This window comes from Dasypus novemcinctus, chromosome 19 (assembly GCF_030445035.2).
Source record: "Dasypus novemcinctus isolate mDasNov1 chromosome 19, mDasNov1.1.hap2, whole genome shotgun sequence".
In the NCBI taxonomy this organism is placed as follows: domain Eukaryota; kingdom Metazoa; phylum Chordata; class Mammalia; order Cingulata; family Dasypodidae; genus Dasypus; species Dasypus novemcinctus.
In genome coordinates, this window is record NC_080691.1 from 76,508,945 (window position 1) to 76,528,720 (window position 19,776).

At 40.7% G+C, this 19,776-nt stretch overlaps 1 long non-coding RNA gene across 1 annotated transcript; it reads left to right on the top strand.

Moving 5' to 3' along the window:
* The first annotated feature begins 16,987 nt into the window (after nucleotides 1-16,987).
* LOC111765500 (uncharacterized) lies at nucleotides 16,988-18,117 on the top strand. The gene is made up of 3 exons (XR_002797817.3): nucleotides 16,988-17,069; nucleotides 17,231-17,305; nucleotides 17,915-18,117. It is a non-coding gene; the product is annotated as an uncharacterized lncRNA (long non-coding RNA).
* The last annotated feature ends 1,659 nt before the right edge of the window (nucleotides 18,118-19,776 follow it).

The following is a 19,776-nucleotide window of genomic DNA, read 5'->3' on the forward strand; positions in this document are numbered from 1 at the left end:
CAAGAGTAGCCATGGGGGCTGCTGGGTGTGGGGAACGGGAGGAAGAGATGAGATGTGGAGGCGTTTTCGGGACGTGGAGTTGTCCTGGAGAGTGCTTCACGGACAATTACGGGACACTGTAGATCCCCCCAGGGCCCACTGGATGGAACGTGAGAGAGTCTGGGCTATGATGTGGACCATTGACTATGGGGTGCAGTGATGCTCAGAGATGAACTTACCAGGTGCAATGGATGTATCACGATGATGGGAGAGAGTGTTGCTGTGGGGGGAGTGGGGGGCGGGGGCGGTGGGGTTGAATGGGACCTCATATATTTTTTTTAATGTAATTAAAAAATAATAATAATAAATATTTTTTAAAAATGGGCAAGAGATTTGAACAGATGGTTCTCCAAAGAAGAAATACAAATGGCTAAAAAACATGAAAAAATGCTTAAAATCACTAGCTATTAGGAAAATTCAAATCAAAACTACAATGAGATACCATCATACTGCCATAAGACTGGAGGCTATAAAAAAAAAATCAGAAGACTACAAGTGTTGGAGAGGATGTGGAGGAATTCAGAACACTCCTCTACTGCAGGTGAGAAATTCTGGAAGATGGTTTGGCTGTTTCTTAAAAAGCTAGCTGTAGATTAACCATTTGACCCAGCAATTCCACTGCTGGGTATATACCCAGGAGAACTGAAAACAAGGACACAAACTGATATATGCATACCAATGTTCATAGCATCACTATTCATTCTTGCCAAAAGTTGGAGTCATCCCAAATGCCCATCAACAGATGAATGGATAAATGAAATGTGGTATATACACACAATGGAATACTACTCAGCTATAAGAAGGAATACAGTACAAACACATGGGATAACAAGGATGAATCTTGAGAACCTTATGTTGAGTGAAGCAAGTCAGGCATTGAAGGACAAATGCTACATGACCTCTCTGATATGAAATAAGCAAATCAAGTTGCCTCAGGGAGCTAGAGACTGGGTGATAGGCTTACAGGAAGTTGGGGGGAGTGGAATATTGCAAGCTGATACATACAATGGTGAGATATATGATAAACTGGAGGTAAGTATTTGTACAGGGAAGGAATAAGATGGGGCATAGAGATAACTTTGGGTTAGGCTTTGCAGGCTTTAGCGGGTCTAGGATTGGGAACATGGGTCAGATGACCCAAGGAATTGATGAGAGGGCTGGAGGAACTGTTGAACATGGGGAATTATTGGGTATGTGATTGAAAGTATAAAGTTGATAAAATTCCTTAGAAAATATTATAAGGAAGTATTACCTGTTTAAGGTACTTAAGGGGCATCTGGGACAGGGGCATGTTTCTAGGCAGTGTGTGAGTGCTCATCTTACCATAGTGTGTTATAACATTGGGTGGAGACCATACAATGAGTGGGAATGAGTACCCACATCCTGGGGAGGCCTGATGCTTTCAAACAGAGGGAATTGTGTCTCTGGAGAGAATTCGTGGCTCCCAATGGGGGAGGGCAGTCTAGTATGTCAAGCCCTCAGAATTGCTGCAAGTATCTGTGAGTCTGGTACTTAAAATAGTGAAAATTGATTGTCACTGTGGGCCCTGAGGGGTGGGTGAGAGAGAAATAGAATAGATGGAAGCAGGGTAACTGGGGAGCAATGGAAGTATTCCACCAAATCATGCAACGAAGGATATAGGACATTTAAAAATACACCAAAAATGTATAATGGCTAAATATAAATGGCTAAAATGTAAACCATAATGTAAAACATAAAGTAACTAAAAATTTAGAAAATTGTACATTCTAAAATATAAACTATAATGTAAACCAAAATTTAGTCATCTTTTATAGCTATGTTTCAATACTGTGCCTGAGCTGCAGCAAATATAACATGAACATGTGAAAAATCATTGCTGGGGAAGGTGGAAAGCGTTTGATATTAGATATATGGAAATCCTATATATTGTATATGTGATTTTACTGTGATCTAAAACGTTTTTGAAGACAAAATTAAAAATTAGAAAAAAAGAAAGAATGTAGACACTGAGGAAGAAATGAAAAAAAATTGTTTTGCTGCTGTACATACAGGGCAACACCAATTATTGTGAGGAAAGGCAAAATGTCAAAAAGATTTTCATTTTTAACACACCAATTTATTTTTACTTTATTTTCATTTTTCTAAATTAGTATGTATTCTATTTCTAATCTTTAAATCTATTGCTACTATTTCATTTTCCAATTAATTGAACTTGGCAATATATTAGGCTTCATTGTTGAAGAAGTTTTGGACCACAGAGAGCTTCAACTATGTCAGGGAAGGAATGCTGGTGTGGCATGTTATTGATGGGGGACACATGGTTGGGAGGGCATTCTCCAGAGCATGTATATAGGGTACATAAATATGTTCCGATATCTATTGGGTATTTTCATAGTAGTTACAGTTACAAATGACAACTGAAGGAGTGCTGAGTTCCTAGGCAGGGGAGCTCTGTCACATTCCCCAATGGAACAGCAACAATCGCCCAAATGCAATGGCAAAGACCCATGAAGAAGGATGCTCCAATGCTGAACCCTTGATACTGATGACTAAGTTTCTGAGCCTGTGTGCCTGTAGTTTGATATAGTCCTAGAGTGGCAGGGTGCCTAAGAGTTACCTCCTGAGAGCCTCCATGTTGCTCAAATGTGGCTACTCTTTAAGCCAATCTCAGCATTTAAATGCATTTCCTTCTCCCCAGCATGGGACATGAATCCTGGGGATGAGCCTCCTTGGTGCTGAGGGATTACTACCAATCACTAAATGGTGATTCAACTAGAAAGAGACCTTAAATAAAGGGGGAAATGGTAAAGACAAATGAGTTTGTAAGGTTAAGAGTCTTCAAAAAAGAGTTAGGAGGTCATCAAGGTCATCACACTTACACACACCACAGCAGGATCCCAGAGACAGCCAAAGTAGATACAATCCCAGGTACTGGTGTTCCTGAGGGCTATGAGACACACAGGTTCTATGATCATGGTGGTTCACTCTGGAGTTCAGTGTCTTGTCAGTGGGCTCTACCTGGGAATTTGTGTTCCTGGGTCTGATGGAGTTGGACTCAGATGTGAACTTTCTACACATGTCTCTTCTATCACTTTTACTGAACCTGTGGTTTGTTCTGGGGATGGTGTAGACCCAGGAGACTTCATTCTCTGGACTGGCCATGTGCCAGCTGGTCCCTGAGCCTCAGCAGAGTTGCTGCTCCTACTCTCTGGTTTGTTGAACTTGCATAGGTCAACTAAAAGGGAGGTGAAGATGTTCAACCACCACACCAGGGAACCAAGAATGCCTACAACTCCAAGCAGGAAAATCACATCCATCCACTGTGGATCTAAGTCCCCTCTCAATAGAGAGGTGGAGCAGACATCATCAACCCAGGATCCAGAGGATGGAAGATTAAAATATGGATTATTTTGAATTTACTGGTATTCTACTATAGAACTATTGTGATGAGTAATGGAAGAAAGTGTAGCATTGAGCTGGAGAAAGTGGCTGAGGTAGTTGCTAAGGGTAGGGAGAAGGAAGTACAGATGAGATGTCAGGACATTTTCCAGACTTGGAGTTGTCCCAAATTTTATTGCAGGAACAGATGCCAGATATTATATATCCTGTCACAACCCACTGAATATACAGGAGGAGAGTGTAAACTACAATGTAAACTATAATCCATGTGGAGCAGCAGGGCTCCAAAATGTACTCACCAAATGCAATGAATGTGCCACAATGATGAAAGAGATTGTTGATGAGGGAGGAGTGGGCATGTGCGATGTGGGGTATGTGGAGACTTCTTACCTATATATATATATATATATATAAAGGACTTATTTATTATTTTTCTCCCCTTCCCCCCATTTCTGCCCTCTGTGTCCATTCACTGTGTGTTCTTCTGTGTCCACTTGCATTCTTGTCCTGAGACACTGGGAAATTGCATCTCTTTTTTGTCTGGTAATCTTGCTGCATCAGCTCTCCATGTGTGTGGCACCACTCTTGGGTGGGCTGCACTTTTTTCAAATGGGGTGTCTCTCCTTGTGGGGTGCACTCCTTGAATGTGGGGCTCCCCTATGCAGGGGACACCTCTGCATGGCATGTACTTGCACATGGCAGCATGGTGGGCCAGCTCACCATGCGGGTCAGCTCACCACATGGGCCAGGAGGCCCTAGGTATCAAACCCTGGACCCTCCATATGGTAGGCGGATGCTCTATCAGTTGAGTCACAACCACTTCCCTTATATTTTTTAATGTAACATTTTTTTTCATTTATGTATCTTTAAAAAGACAATTTAATTAAAAAAATTAAATAAGATAAAAAAGAGTGAAAAAAAAACACAAAACACAAAGAAGCAATGGGAGGGATGAAGTAGTTCCAGTAAAAGAAAAACAATTGTGCCAGGAACATTGCCATTAGGGGGAGGAGGGGAGAATTGATAAATAGCAGTGGAGGAACATACAGTTAAGCGTGGACATCTCTTATTTATAAGGTGCATTATACTTAACCATGTTACTGTATTGATGAGAAAGATTCAGAAAAAGAGACATCAATATTACCTTACAAAATAGTTCAGGAGACATACTCTTTGTGGCACACTCTCTCTAGATGTCTATTCAGAGGAAAAACTTATTTAAAAGGTGTTATATGCTGTGGCAGTTTGAAACCCAAAAAAAGTAATATTGTTTGTAAATGAATCTATTCCTTTGGGTATGATAGCCTTTGTTTGCATTAAATTCAGCTGAGGGGCTTGATTCAATTATCTGTTAAGCTTGATGTAAGGTTTTTTATTGGGCTATGTCAGTGAGGTGGGAATCAGGTTGGGTCCAGTTCTTGTTGGTTCTCATAAACCAGACACTCAGACAACCACAACAAGAGACTGCCATTTTTGATCCTGCCAGGTGACAGAAAGCAGAAGACTAAAACAGCTGAAGCCTCTGGGAGTGATCAGTCATTTGCCTGATAGTTTAAAGCTGAATTTGGGAAGAGAGCTGAACAGCTGAGATTAATATAGGAAGCCCTAAGAGACAAGCCATATGCCACCTTCTAGCTGAAACTGGGAAGAAAGTGGAGCTGGGCCTGAGAAAGGAAGCCTGGAGTGGAAGGAGATACCAGTCAGGTTATCCCTTGCCACCTTGCTTCAACACATGGAAGCTGACTTTGGTGAGAAAGCACCTCTTATGTTGCCTTGGTTTGAAGTTTCATATAATACATATAGGTTACAAAGAGCTTTCCTATAAATTATTTCTGATGAGGATGAATGTATTTGTGTCCGTGTTTGCCAAATGCTTCTATGACTTTTTCTGTTCATATCCTTTGCTTTTGTATACAAGGGTCTGAGTGCTTTTATTCTTGCTTTATATTGCATTCATTCAAACAAAGAATTACAGGTTTTTTTCACCAGCATTGCTATTAACCATTTAATTATTTGATGTATGTATAGAGTTATTAGCAAGGAATGTGTGAAATGTTGTAAATTTTATGTGGTCAAGGCTACCAGTGTTACATTATTGCCTTTTGCCCCTTTCCCCCTTGTGCTAGTGAATTGCTTTTTATTTTTTAAAAGAATTATTAAGTATCTTTTCCAGCTAAGTGGCATCTGCAGCCCTACATGAAAAGAACATAGCAGGGGAAGGAGGACTGGTGGGGGTGGGGTTGGTTCAGGTTTCCAGACTCATGGGAGGGACTACTGGGAAGATTGGGGCTGCATCTCTCTGATCTCTGTCCCTCAGATGTTTCCATTCACAGCACTGGTCCCTATTTATCAAGGTTCAGTGAATGCCAAGATGTCACAGCTGTAGAGATGTTGAGGCACTGGAGAGAAAATTTTGTGGATCAAAAAATCTATTTGCACATCATTAAACAAAGCAAAAAGTTTTTATATCTGTTGTGAAACTGAAAGAATAAAGCAGTGACTAATAAATATCTCTGTTGTATCACTTTTAAATGTTGTTTATTAAAATATCTGATGAATAGCTTAAAATTCTCATTTAAAATTTTATTATAGGAAAGTGTTTTAAAGTATTGAATGTTTCAGGTGACTTAGTCTTCATATTGAACATTGCCTCTAGGGATATTTCAAACTGGGTCCCTAACAAGCTCACTGAAAGTTCTCCATTTGTGGGAGAGTTTTCTGAACTGTGGGATTCAGTGTAGGGTGCACTAGGTGGACTCTACCTTGAGGACATTCAATTGTCAGGATCTTTAGGTCTTTCCCCTTAGGCTACTCACATTCCCCAGGGAAGGGTCCCCTGCCTAGGTGGTCTGGGCCACCAAATTCCAGGAAAAGAAGTCTGAGGTCTCAATATTAGTAGGCAAACTTTCATTTAATCCACCCGTATTTTCAGTAGTCTTCCCCTACTCTCCCTGTGCCTACTGATAACAAGCTACTAGACTCCTTTTTACCTTCTGCAGAGAATAAAACTTCAGTTATCTGCTAGGACGGTGGTAGATTGGCCTGCAGTGTGGGAGGGTACCAGGGATCCAATTGCTTCTTTAAAAAAAATTTAATATCTTTTCTTAAAGTTAATAGATCACACAAAATGTTACATTAAAAAGCATAAGAGGTTCACATAAATCCTACTCCTCACCTCCCACCCCGTCATTATTTTAATTTTTTTTTTTAAGATACATAGATCATAAAAAATGTTATATTAAAAAATATGAGGTTCCCATATATGGGAGCCAATTGCTTCTTGAACAAACTTTCCATCAATCCCTTTGTTTTTTAGACTCCTGCCTTCACCCCCAATTCTAGACATACTTGGTGCTGCCAATTTCTAAGTCTTTTATTCTGTGATATAACTTGGATTGCATTTCATCCTCTCCCACTGAAGTTTAGAGTTTAGCCTTCTTAGATCTGCTTAGTCATTTACCATTTGCAATTGCTTTCCAGCTTCCAACATTTTGTCACCATTGTCTCCTTTCCTGTCCTGTGTCCCTAGAAGGTTTATGCCCTTAAAAAAAATCCCTTTACCTGTCATTTCACCAGAGTTTGGAGAGGGAGCAGAGGCCGGAGCCACCATCCAGCTAGTCAACTTTTAACTTGCAGCATGTCCTCAGTTCCTAGTATATTGCTTAGCACATGGTAAGTGCACAATAAATATTTGTTAGTCAATGTATTAACATCATTATATTTCCCATCTTTGGTAAGGAAATGGTGAGAAGCCCTTTAAATTGAAAACTCCTTTGTGTTATGATATTTACCACATCTCAGCTTGTAATTCACAAGTCCATCTGAATTATATATTAGACAACATCATATAGTGAAAAAGGGTGGAACATATGTATTAAGAACCACCAATTCATATAACCGTGTTGTAGAAGTTGAGAGGTTCAATTTTTGCTTATAGAAAGGCCAGGACTCAGAAATAATTTTGGGGAAGGAAAAAAGGATTTATTTACAACCAGCTGGGCTTGGAACTTCTCATTCAAAATCTGAGCCTCAAACAAGATTTTTGAGTTATTTTTATACAGAGGAAGGGACAAATGGTTTTTTTTTTTGTTTCAGTACTCAGTAAGCTTGAATTAATATATATCTTTTACATTATAGGTAAGCTTTTAGCATGGACTTCATATATTCTGTGTAAGCTTGTAGCACATTTGGTTTGCATTTTCCCTGAATATTTAAATTTTATAGAGTTTGCAATGATAAATTGTTTTTCTGGGACTGGAGTTGTTGCCATGGTTACCAAGGGCAGGGCAGCAGCTTCTCACTGTCGCACATGCACAGCTCAGTACACATATAGCTCAGGTTATCTATGAAGAGATGAATAGCCTGCCACCCATAGCGCACATCATTTCCCCCCCTTTATGCCAGCTTAACTTGCTAAGCTTTTGCATAATTATTGTTGGAGTTATGAGGTGGGTGGCTGTTTGTAGTTTTGATTGATTACTTCACTTGTTAATTTTTCACTGAGGACCTAAAGACAAAATTCCTGGGTAGCATCTGGCTTACCCTATTTTTAGAAGTTCATGTCCTGGGCAGTAGAATCCTGGGGGTGGGTTCCCCTTAGCAGTCATCATGGGGTTATTGGTGTTTATGTGGATTTTTTTGCCAGGCTCCAGATCCATCTATTAATTTCATTTTACCCTTAGACAGTTTACACCTTTAATCTTAAAGGGGTGCTGAAGGGAGAGGATCTCATTTCTGTAACTACTTTCTGTTGGCCATGGGTTGTAGTCCTTACCTAAGAAGGTGTAAAATCTTTGTTATTTTATTTTGACTGGAGGAAGATGGATCTGGCATTCTGTATGAAGCTGGATGATGTTTTCATATGGCTGACAAGATGTTCATTCTGAAAGAAACTTCAATTAGAATTTTGGAATACCTGCTTTTAAAAGAGGACATTGGATTACAGAGGTAGACAAGGTTAGGTGCCTGTAAAGACGGCACCCCTTTTAAAAGTTGGTGGGGAACACTATATATATATATATATATATATATATATATATATTATTTATTTTCAGAGAGAAATTGCAATAGACAACAGTATTAGGTACTTAGCTTTGTTTTGAAGATGCTGGCTGTTTAATGATTGGCACTCATGTGCTTCATCAGGTGCTTCGGGTGAACTGGCACCTTTTGGGCGGTTGGTTTCATTCAGGATTAATGTACCAAGTTGGAAATTCTCTTAGTTTTTAGCTGTGGAAGTGAATAGAACTACAGAATAAAGTTTTTTATATTTTGGTTTTAATCATACAATCCTGGTAATTTTGACTGTTCAATAGGTGACCCAGGGAAACGGACTTGGCCCAGTGGTTAGGGCTTTCTACCACATGGGAGGTCCGTGATTCAAACCCCTGGTCTCCTTGACCTGTATGGAGCTGGCCCACGTGCAGTGCTGATGCGAGCAAGGAGTGCCATGTCACGCAGGGGTATCCCCGCACAGGGGAGGCCCCCACACAAGGAGTGCGCCTCATAAGGAGAGCTGCCCAGTGTGAAAGAAAGTTCAGCCTGCCCAAGAATGGCACCACACACGTGGAGAGCTGACACAACAAGATGACGCAACAACAAAAAAAGAAACACAGATTCCCGTGCCACTGACAACAGAAGCGGGCAAGGAATACGCAGCAAATAGACACAGAGAACAGACAACTGGGCGGGGGGGGGGGGGGGGGGGAGGGGAGAGAAATAAATAAATAAATCTTATAAAAAAACTAATTAAAAAAATAGGTGACCCATCACTAGCAAGCAAGCTCATTTCGCTACACAGTAAAGTACAGTAGAGTAGTAGGGTAGCTGAGCCTGGCATTAATTAACCAGTTACCTGTAAGCCACTGGTGGCCCTATTGTTTTAGCTAAGATGGCTATTTTATTTTATAGACATGTTTATTAACTATTTAGAAAATGAAGTTTACCAGGAATTTAACATGTCTAATGTACTTTTGTACATGATTTAGAATAGAAAAGATAACATTATAATTATTAGGCATATTTAGAACAGGATAAAGATACAGCACTTAATATTAATGTATTACTTAATGTATAAGGATTCTGAGTTGCAATTAATAGTTTTAAGTTTCAGGTCTGCAATACCTTACATGTTACCTCTCCAAGGGAGCAGGCCATAATGCCAATTGTGTTTAAGTTTTACTTACAGTATCCTGGTAATTATGGCTCCACTTAGCATGTTCTTTATAGAGTGAGCAAGTTGCAGCATCATTGATCCTAGAGAGGGTTTCCAGTATTTCACTGGCCTGGTGCGTAGTGCTCTCTGGCACTATGGAACAGTGCCAGTCTGGAGGTGATATCCATTGTACATTTGGCTGTACCAAGCCATCATTGGCTGCTGCAGGAGGTTGAAACTGCAAAGTAGTTTTAAGCGACTTCAGGAGCACAACCAGAGGACTGATGTAGTAAATACTTTTATTATTTGGCAGGTTAGTGACTAGCCTAGCCAATAACTCCTATGGAGAGGCAACCAGCAATATATTCAAGGCCTAGTTTGGACGCACAAGAGAGTTTGACAATGTTGAAGTTTATCTCTCAATATTTTATACCTTTTATTTTTATTTTTTTTAAATATTTATTTATTTATTTAATTCCCCTCCCCTGCCCTCCCCTGGTTGTCTGTTCTCTGTGTCTTTTTGCTGCGTCTTGTTTCTTTGTCCGCTTCTGTTGTCCTCAGCAGCACGGGAAATGTGGGTGGCACCACTCTTGGGCAGGCTGCACTTTCTTTCACACTGGGCGGCTCTCCTTATGGGTGCACTCCTTGTGCGTGGGGCTCCCCTACGCGGGGGGCACCCCTGTGTGGCACAGCACTCCTTGCGTGCATCAGCACTGCGCATGGGCTAGCTCCATACGGGTCAAGGAGGCCCGGGGTTTGAACCACGGACCTCCCATGTGGTAGACGGACGCCCTAACCACTGGGCCAAGTCCATTTCCCTATTTTATACCTTTTAAACATTTCCAATGCAATGTGTTACATATCAAATGACTCTGCTTACTTCTACAATTTTACCATGAAGATATTAGTAGGTATTTTACTTTAGTAATAGAGGGAAAAAAACTATTTTTCATTGTTAAAATGAAAATGGAAGCTTTCTAATGGAATCAAAGTAACCTTACATTGATGTGGGCTATGGGTGGGAGGCTCTGTCTCTTCAGAGATAACCTAAGCTGTCTGTGACTTGTGGGTGTGAGACTGTAAGAGACTGCAGTCCTGCCCTTGGTGACCATGGCAACGACTCCAGTCCCAGGAAACAGTTTATCAATGCAAACACTATAGACTTTGAATATTCAGGGGAAATGCAAACCAAATGGGCTAAAAGCTTATCTAGAATGTATGAAGTCCATGCTAAAAGCTTACCTAAGATGTGGAAGATATATATGCTAATTCAAGCCTATTGAGAACTGAAACAAAAGGACCATTTAACCTTTCCTCTCTGTATAAAAGAAACTGGAAAATCTTGTTGGGGGCTCAGGTTTGCAACAGAAAGCTCCTGAGTCCGGCCGGCCATCAATAAACCATTTTTCCTTCTCAAAATCATTCCTGAGTCCTGGCTTTTCTATAGCAAATAATTGAACCTCTCTCAAATTCTACAACATTACCATTTTCTTAAATATGCATTTTGCAGTGACTTTCAGACAGGTTTTATTACCACAAAGTTACTTTTTGCCATCAATACCAATTCAGGTTTTAGTTAACAATGGCTTCTGAAACTAGAACCACTTAAATGTTTCAGTTCAAAAGATGTTTTTACAAACTTTTTACAACTGACCACAATTATAGACTGGCAAATTTACTCCAGATTACAATTAGCAATCAATGGTATCTACCCTACACATCCCCACATGACAGAGCAGCTTTACACTTAATTTAATTTCATTAAACACGAGCTTACAGTTCCCATTATTTTAAAGATTCAACACATACAATGCTAATCTATTAACCTGGTATTTATAAAACCTAAGAGATACAATGTTAACTTATTAACCTGGTATTTTATAAACCTGAGAGATAATACTGAAGCCAAACAAGTTGAAATTGTTATTATTTATAAAGAATGTTGTTTTCCTTTTTACAGGGGTGCAAAATCTTTTATTTTTGATAATTTAAAAACTGAATAATTTCAAAAGCATACTAACTTTTATATAATGCAATTATTTAACTTGTTTTAATTATAACTTAATGAGGATTTCATAGCTTTTTAACAGTTCTGTATATTTAGATTTTACATGACCTTTTACACCACCTAGTTTAATTTGGATTTTGGAAATATGTATATATATGTAACTTATATAACTGCATATATAATTTTAATAAATTGAGGAAATAGGCAGACATGAATAGTTTGAGAAAGAAACACCAATTTGTTATTTAAAACCTCTTTTTACTTTTCTGTTTATAATTAAAGAGTCACAAACATGAAGTAAAATATATATATATATATGATCAAGGGCTATAACATTTTATATCTGCAGTGTGACCACTGGTGCGCACAGCCATAAACCCCTAATATGACAAGTAACATTACATTAGTATAGATGGTATACATATACATACATACACACATATGAATGAGTTAATACAACAATTAGAGGAAATGCTTTATAGTAATTTTCCCGTGAGGTTTTAAACACATGAATTTATTTACTCAGTGCTTACTATGTACTGGGCACTAATGCCAGCAATGGGGTTGGGGGTGGGGGGGAGGTGGTGGCAATGCCTGACAAAAATTGCTATTTGGAGGGAACCTGGCAAGCATTTGGGCTTCTGTTTAAACTGGAAAGATAACTGGGTAGCTTTTATTAATTTTTTCTCTGAGACAGCTTGAACAATGCGGTTGGTTAGTAAGGCCTGGTACACTGAGAAGAGTATTATTTACTCTTGGAAAACCTGGCAACAGTTATTTCTGATTTCTGGAGGAAATGGCCAATCAGAACTAATTTATATAATTTTAAAGGTCAAGGAAAAAGACAGTTTTTCCTTTAAAAGGGTAAAGAGGAAATGAGAAAATAAAAAATATTTAGAATGGCACAAAAGTGATATGCATAAACTCCCTTTTTTCTAATTTAACTATAAGTTTTTAAAGTTTAATTATTAAGTTGAATTGTTAAGGGGTGGGCCAGATTTCCAGGAATCATAAGCAAATGCAGTTTATTTTATTTTATTTTTTTTAATTAAAATTATTTATTTTTACGAATTACATTCAAAAAATATGAGGTCCCAATCAACCCCACCGCCCCCACCCCCCACTCCCCCCACAGCAACACTCTCTCCCATCATCATGAGACATCCATTTTTTTTTAAATTAAAATTATTTATTTTTACGAATTACAGCAAATGCAGTTTATAAATACCATCAAATAGTTGAAGACCAGGGGTGAAATTAGTTATGAAATAACTATAGAATAAGTTTGAGTAATAACCACCACTATTACAATAAGCACTAAATAAACCCGAAGTATCTACAAACAGAGGCAAATCAATTTAATATTACCATTGTAACAGCTGAAATCTAGGCTACATTTACTCCGTTGTAATAGCCTTAGCTATTAACATATATGTGTGTGTGTGTGTGTGTATTTATACAATGATTTTAATTTTTAGTTACAATTTTTAGTATGTTTTACTTTAAGATGAATTGGATACCTTTATTAATTAAGTTGTAAGAACCTTATTAGTAACAAGCCTGTGAAGTTTTCCTGTTTTTTTCTAGTAACTGAACAAATTGTATCTGCGGGTTGTGCATTTAATTTACCAGTAAGACAGTATTGGCATTTAAAGACTCATTTTAAGATAACTGTTACCATGTTTTGTTTTGTTTTTAAGGCACAAGCAAGCTGACAAAAGCCAAACACATTCCAATTACTATTTACACCTTTTATAGGCACAGATGAGTTTAAACTGAGAAGTTTGAGGTTTATTGTTTTCAGGCAATAGCCTCCTAACTTTAGACAAGTTTACAGCTTTAAGACATTTCAAAGCATTTCTACATAGAATGCAAATTTATTTTGGCCTTTGATGCTTTAGGGAGGGAACTTTATTGCATTTATTCTGGTATTGCTTGACCCACCCCTTCACCTCCCACCTTCCAGGCAGTTGGGTGCATAGCTATTAAATAGGAATGTGACATGAATAGAAGGCATGGACTCACTGGAAGGGGGCAAGCCACTCTCCTCTTTCCCAGGCTTTCTGTTATTTTTTTTTCTTTTTCTGTGCATCCTCCTAAAGGAAGGAGGGGAGAGACGGTGACGGTTGCAAGTTCCAGGCTGCTGAAATGGCTTGAAAGAACTTTTAAACTCGGCACCTTTCCTGGGGACCCCCTGCCCTGTCAGGGCTATGATTTAAGTTAATGACTTCACCAGCCACCCTGACTAGGGCCAGTTTTAATAAACTTGGATGCATGGTACAGACACAGACAACCCCCTGAGGTCCAACAAATGGAACAGACTCAGAGACAAGACAGCAGAGCATGCGCAAAACATTCACACTCCACGGTTTTGCCTTGTAACTATAATCATTTCACTCCTTTGCCAATGGCAAGGGAGGGTTCCAGCTTAACCAAATTTACCACCTTACATAATTACGCAATTCAACACCAGCATTTGAGCATAGTCAGAAGCACAAAACTTATTAATCTGACTTACAATTTCTATTTTCCTGACACAGCTGCCCCTGCAACCATTACAAACTTTAGAAAGAGAGAACACTTAACATTGACTGTAAGGTAAGGCCACATTGGGAAAATAGGAATAGAACTACATTGGGAGGTGGGAATTGCAAGTGCCTTCAAATAAATAAATGACTTAAGACGGTCTGTAAAGAGAGTGCTAACAAATAACTTAGGACAGTCTGTAAAGAGAGTACTAATAAATAACAGGGCAGCCTGTAAGGAGAGTGCCAATAAATAATATGGGACTGCTTACAAGAAGAAGCCTTTTGAAAAGAAAAAGACATAGATACATTATCTTCAGCTAACCGCAATGTTCCACTTCTGTGCCTGCTTGCTTGCTCACTTATTAGTAAACGCACCCCTTCTTAAAGCTATAAAAGCACCCCTTCCCTGAGACTCGGGGCTGCTCTCCCCTCTGCGTAGGGTGAGACAGTCGCCGCGCGGCTAATAAAGCTCTCAACTGGAATTTTATTCAAAGTCTGAGTCTGGTCAATATCGCTGGTCTATAACATAACATCAGAACAGGATCTCCTGCTTACGCTTGCTGTCTATAAAGCAAATTCATCTGCAATTCAGCACCATAACAAAAGATTCTGGCTGGACCTTTTCACTGTTTAACTTTACACCCAGACCAAGCTTAATGAAAGCTGATTCATTTTCCCGTAACCAAGTTTTTCAAAATCCAGACCAATTTTCAGGACATTGGGACTCGAACCTATAAACATCCTTTCCTATTATAATCAAGCCTTCACTACCTCAGTGGAGACAAGACCAGAACTAGATGCTAAGAACACAGTTCGCCAAACCCAACACTAGGCTTTTTAACCTTTTTTTTTCTCTCTTCCTGACCTGGAGGAGGTGGCTTCTCCCTGAATTCCTGGAGGTAATGGGGTCTCCTGGGAAGTGATCAGGCTCCCTGCCTAGCAATTAAAGGTAGGGTTTTCCTGACACATGCTCTCCAGGGGAGTTTTACCTTTTCATGTGTTTGGAGTACTTTTATTGTTTCCAGAATTCTTTTCAGATCTTCTGTTGCCCCTGATCTTTGTCAGGAGGACTCTGGTGGAGTTCACATCTTTTCTGGATTAAATTTAATCCAGAAGCACCCAGTCTTGGGGTTTACCTGAGTCCCCCCTGGCATCCTCAGGGATCTGGAAGGGGTAGCAAAACGTTACCTTCTCTGGCCTTCATTTGCAAATCCCGGAGAGCACCCAAAAATGTTGTAGAAGTCGAGAGAGGTTCAATTATTTGCATACAGAAAGGCTAGGACTCAGAAATAATTTTTGGGAAGGAAAAAGGATTTATTTATGACAGGCCAGGCTTGAGCTTCTCATTCAAAACCGAGCCTCGAACAAGATTTTCGAGTTCTTTTTATATAGAGGAAGGGACAAATGGTTTTTCTGTTTCAGTACTCAATAAGCTTGAATTATCAGATATCTTTTACATTCTAGGTAAGCTCTTAGCATGGACCTTATACATTCCATGTAAGCTTTTAGCATGGACTTCATACATTCCATGTAAGCTTTTTAGCACATTTGGTTTGCGTTTTCCCTGAATATTTAAATTTTATAGAGTTTGCATTGATAAATTGTTTTTCTGGGACTGGAGTTGTTGCCATGGTTACCAAGGGTAGGACTGCAGCTTCTCACTGTCCCACATGCACAGCTCAGGACACATATAGCTCAGGTTATCTACAAAGAGATGAACAGCCTCCCACCCATAGCCCAGGCATCAACCTTAGGCAAGCCACTTCTGCTTTGGAGCCTTTATCCCCTCTCCTGTAAAAGGGGAATAATAATAATAATGTCTTCTTAAAGTGTCTTGCTCAGTGCCTAAAGTTTGGGAAACTTGGCTTTGAGTTGTGTAAGGGCTTAACACCAAAGCAATTATTTTAGAAAATCAATGTTTAGTGAGCTTAAAATTAGCCTTCACATTGAATTGCAAATTGGTCCCTAATTAATGTCCTCCAGTGCAAAATCTTTGTTTAACCTGACTTGATGCTTAGACAGATGACAAAAGTTTTTTTAGCTAAAAGGAAAAACTAACATTAATCAACGAGGATCACTGTGTAGCCAGCGCCACTCCTTGGTCAGTGGGCAGATAATGGAACTTTGGACATTATTCACAAATATTGACAGTGTGTCTGTCAGTGCAGACCCTGAACTAAGTGACCCACTCGCATCCCTACATGTCATCCCTGCCCCACTCCTGCACTGGCTCTTACTCAGAGGTGGTTTTTTTTGCAAAGCGCCCAGTAAAGGAGCCCAGATGTTATCCCGTCTCTTTCAGGCTCCAGAGAAAAAGCCAGGCAGAAGCTTGAGCAACCAATTCCATGTCCCCTAGGTCCACCTCGAGCTCCCCCCCCCCCCCACGTCTGCCCCCATTCTTTCCAGGTCCCGCCAGCACTTCGGGGACCACCAGCGGGGGGGGGGGGGGGGGGGGGGGGAACCTACTCTGCCCCTGCGCGAGGTGCAGGTGAGGGCGGGGCCTGAGGGACGGTGTTCGAAATTCTCACCTCTGTGGCTTTCCTGCGCGGCCCCGCCACCTCCCAGGCGCTGAGCTGTGGAGCGGCGAGCTGGTGGGCACCGGCTCCCACTCCTCCCTGCCCGCCCCGCCCGCTCCCTTCCACTCCAGTCTCCTTCCCTCCCTGCCGAGGTGGGAGCCCAGCCCGAGGGCACAGGGGCGCAAGGAGGCGGCGCCTGCAACTAAGTCAGGAAGTGGCGGTGAGGCCGACCCTGCTGAGCCCGCCCTCTCCTGGCGGTAGGACGCTGCGCTAGAGGGCCGGAGGGCTGGACGGCCTCGAAGGCGGGTCCTCCAGCACTTCCGTGATCTCGGGCGTCACGGTCCTTCCCAGCCCACACCCCTGAGCCGGTGAGCCTGCGTCCTGGACTGACCGGCCTGCATGGTGACCCCATCTACCTGCGCAGCGTGCTCGGCCACCTCAAGGTCGCCTAAGTGTTAGGTTCCAGGCAGGGCTCCCGATGCTGGGCGGGAGGATAACCGGGCACTTTTCCGTCCCGCTCCAAGTTTCGGAGCCGTGCCGGCCTCTGCCGAGTACCCGCCGCGTGGGGCCGGGCCCCAGCTCCCACATCCCTTCTTTCTCTCAGGGTCTCCGGAACCCTCCTGCCTTTGCTGGGACTCCGCACGGGCTGGACCTGCCTGCCCCCTTCCCCAAGACTCAGGTGTGTGCTACCTCCTGAACACCTGTCCCTGGGCCTGCCTATCCACCCCCAGCTTTGCCAACTGAGGACTCGTCTCATATTTGTGTTTGCTGATGCACGAGGCCTTGTGCAGTCTCATGCTGTCACTGGGGCACTAAGGATCTTAGCAACTTGTGGCCTGGTTTTGGGTCCACACAATTTCCACCTGATCCCACATCCCCACATGGTCCTTGTCTGTCTCTGTCTCTGCATCCATCCCTGTGGACTGGGTCTTGTTTTCTACCCAGTACATAGAAAAGTGTGGGGTATGGTAGACACCCAACAAATATTTGTGAAATTGAATAATGTAGCGTAGATGCAGTGAGGGAGCCCAGTTTGCCCACAAAGTCTCCAGTTTATACTGCAGAGTTCTGTTTCCTCTAATTAGCCTAAAGATAAAACAGGCTTCCTTAAGCCCACTGCTCCAGCACAGTGGCTGGCACTGCCCAAGTGGTACCCAGAGTTAAATCACTCCGGGAGGGCAGCCAGTGGTGGAAGTAACAGAAACAGAATTTTCTGTTGGACTTGTCCATAGTAGAGCTCATTTCACAGGGCCTTTCAGCTCTGCCCTGTCTTGTGGTTTTGTAACAGGCTTCTCTGGATAGTTGCTTTGCTCTGTGGTGGACACGGCATGCTCCAGCTCTGATGCCCAGCAACAAAACTCCACAGCCAGAGAAGCCATGCGCACCCAGCTGCAATGTATGTGCCTTTGTTCCTTCCAAGCATTGTCATCCTGTGCTTACATGAGTGCTCAGATGAACATTCCTTGGGAATAATATATGTCAAACTCTAAATAAAGGTCTCTGTGTTTGTAATTCACAGAAGCATAGACTGTTTTATCTCTTTCCCGGATGAAAGACTTGTTCTGCTGATGCCTGGAGAGTTGTTTTGAAGGACTCTAAGGAAGGACAAATGAAGCAGATTATCCCTCTATAGAATTTTAAACTGTCCTTTTCTAGTAAGCTAGAATGATCTCAGATCTGTACTGGTTTGGTAGTTAGGTGTTGCTGTTAGCAAAAAGAGTGGGAGAGAGGGGCCCAGGTGGAATACAGGGACTTCAGTAAACTTGCTTTGTTAAGCTTGTGGCCTCTTAAAAAGTAAATAGAACTCAGCGTTGGTAAAGTTTAACCAGCTTGTCATGCAAAATATTGAAATACAATAGTTTGTACAAAAATGTTATCAGCTCATTGTTGGGAGTTTGTCACCCAAGATCAGGGATGGAAGGCAATGGTTTTTATTCTTGCCTTTTGGTAAGGTACTATTTTGTTGTAGAGCTTTACTTTTCATGAAGAACTTTTGGGCCCAGTCCCTAAGATCTAGCCTGAATCTGCCAGTTGTCCAATCTCTAAAATTTTAAAAGTAAGAATTTTTGTATGGGTATGAGAAGAGAACTGCTTGAAGGGTATGGCAACAGGCAATGTTTTCCATGTACCTAGCTTTTCAGCCTTGATATAACCCAGGGACTTTAGAGGACACCCTCTGCCCACCCCCTGCCCCCAGAAAATGCCATGAAATTGTATTATGATTTTAAACTGAAAAAGAAAACAGAAGTTGGTATAAAATGGTCTTAAGGTATTTGAAAGCTCAGAATCCCATCAAGAAATATGGATATTTCTAATTCTAATCATATGATTTTTTAGAAAAATATGACATTTAAAAAATTTGAGTTTTTAAAAAGATTTTTGTGTGTCTCACTTGTGGCCTATTACAACCTATTGATGCTTACTATCAAAATGTGTTCCATATATCATCAGGCTCACCAAATTCGGAGAGCTTGGTAGAAATGCCTCACCCCAGACCTGAATTGTAGACATTTTAACAAAGTTCCCCAGGTGATTCCCATGCACATTAAAGTTTGAGAAATATAGTTTTGTATGATTTTGTGATAAAAATCTCAGATGGGTGCTAGCCATCAGCTTTCAGAACCATTTAATAAACCACCTCATGTCTGAGATTTTTCTGTAAAAAAAAGCCTGTACCTCCATCAAAGGATTTAAAGGATGGTGTTACATGTAAAAATAGCACCTAGCTTCTGAAGTACTTAATTGGTGTATAGTGACTATTAGAATAGTCCTGTTGTTAATTAATATTCTGTCTCTAAAGAAATTTGGTGAAAATGTCACCCTCAAATCATGAATATGTATTTAAATTAATGATACTTTGCTTCCTAATTATTTAAAAGTTAAATTGATACTTTAAATAGGATGTTATTTGATAGAAAAATTAACCTGGAATATGAAAACTAATCAGTGGATCTGCATGTCTTTAAAAAGTTAAACCCATATCTATTTCTAAGTTGGGAGAATATCTACTGTAGTTATATCAAAGAATAAGAATGCATTTGTGTGTGTGTGTGTGTGTGGAAAAGAGTTAGTTTAAGCTACTGGTTGGACAAGATTTTTTGAACAAAACAATAGTAATAATAGCCATCATTTAGTGTATGCTTTCCCTAC